Below are 1652 nucleotides of genomic sequence, written 5' to 3'. Positions count from 1 at the left end.
TTTTTTTTTCTTTTTTTTTTTTGGCAAATAAACTGAATGACAAACATTACATGGCCAAAAGTATCAGCAAAATGTCAGCAAACCGACAATGTCTCTGTGCATAAAACAAGGTCCATAAAGAACAGTTTGGTTTTGAAGAACTTAACTGGCCTGCACAGAGCTCTGAACTCAACCCCATCAAATACCAGTGGGATGAACTGGGAGTCAGACCTTATAAAATCAGTGCTTGACTCGCAAATGTTCTTGTGGTTGAGTGGGAGCAAATCCCTACAGCCAGATTCCAGATTCTCTTGGTTGGCTTTCTTATAGGAGCAGAGACTGTTACAGCAGCATCTTGATGCCTGTAATTTGGTAAGATATTCAACAATCACGTGGGAGAAAGGTTAAGTTTTCCACATACTTGTGGCCATGTAACACATTTCTAATTAATCTTCTGGATTGGTCAGGCTCCATATTAAACTGAATACAGTTTTTTGTTTTTCTTCTCTATTTTTCAGCTATATTTTCATTCTCACAGGAAATAAAAAATATAATATGAGTGTGAGCTGGTTATTATAAGTATTCTTCTTAAACAAAAAAAACGTATGTCTCTTATTTATGTACAATGAAAACACTTTATTCATCATGTCGTAAGTATCATTTCATTGAAAATAAACAGACCAGTAAAAAGAAAACAATACAGGTTGAAATTCATATCATATTCCATGTGATATACCTTCAGTTTGAACCAGCACAGATATTGATTGAATGGCTTTTTCATTGAGAGTCCTTCCTGTAAATCATGAGGATAATGTCATTCATCATTACACATTCTATTCAATGATTACAGTAAATATGAACACAAAAAGACACAAGTCTATAGTAGAGTCGTGCCATACTGGCATGGCGGGCGGTTAAGATAAACTATCGAAGCGTCACATGCATGCACGGTTTATTGTCTACATAGCCTGGATTAAAAGAGAGCGTTACAGGACATCGAAAGCACTGAGAGGAAAACAGAAAATCTTCTCTAAGACTGTGCAACTCTGTTCAATAACAAAGGTCTATGTTAAAAGCTTTGCATTACACATTGTTACAGAGGTTATCCTTCAGTATGTGCTCATAGGACATACAAAATAGTCAGCTATTAGAAAGCACATGGCACATATAACAGCTAAGAACTCTTTAAGTGATATAAGAGCAATAATATGATAATAATAATAATAATAATAATCATAGAATAATAATAATAATAATAATAATAATAATAATAATAATAATAATAATACAATAATAGGTGCGAACTTCCTTCTCTATGTGTCTCTTTCCGGTCTGTGTTACAGTATATTTTACATACAGAGAAATTACATTTGTATGATGAAATAACTGTACATGGCACTTCAATAACACTATTTATCAGATGACCCTTGTCGATGATTCTGAATAAATAAAGAGGAAAATAAATAAACGTGTCACGTTTGCTCATTCTCAGACAGAGCGTCCAGTTTGAATCCAGTTCCACTTCTGAATGTGTTATTCATAAATGAATGTGCACTGTTTGTAGTTGCACATATACTCAGACACTTCCAAAGACAGACAGACACACACACAGACAGACAGACAGACAGACAGACACACACACACACACACACACACACACACACACACACACA

The 1652-nt window shown here is 34.6% G+C and overlaps 1 protein-coding gene across 1 annotated transcript in view; it reads right to left on the bottom strand.

Moving 5' to 3' along the window:
• tmem59l (transmembrane protein 59-like) overlaps positions 1 to 1652 on the bottom strand; it is a 15782-nt gene that overhangs the window by 1303 nt on the left and 12827 nt on the right. The gene's annotated exons all lie outside the window — the stretch shown is intronic.

The sequence above is a fragment of the Seriola lalandi genome, unplaced genomic scaffold (genome assembly GCF_002814215.2).
Source record: "Seriola lalandi dorsalis isolate HSWRI2012SDOR001 ecotype SW California unplaced genomic scaffold, Sedor1 jcf7180002054353, whole genome shotgun sequence".
NCBI classification, from domain to species: Eukaryota; Metazoa; Chordata; class Actinopteri; order Carangiformes; family Carangidae; genus Seriola; species Seriola lalandi.
This window is presented reverse-complemented; position numbering and strand designations above follow the sequence as displayed.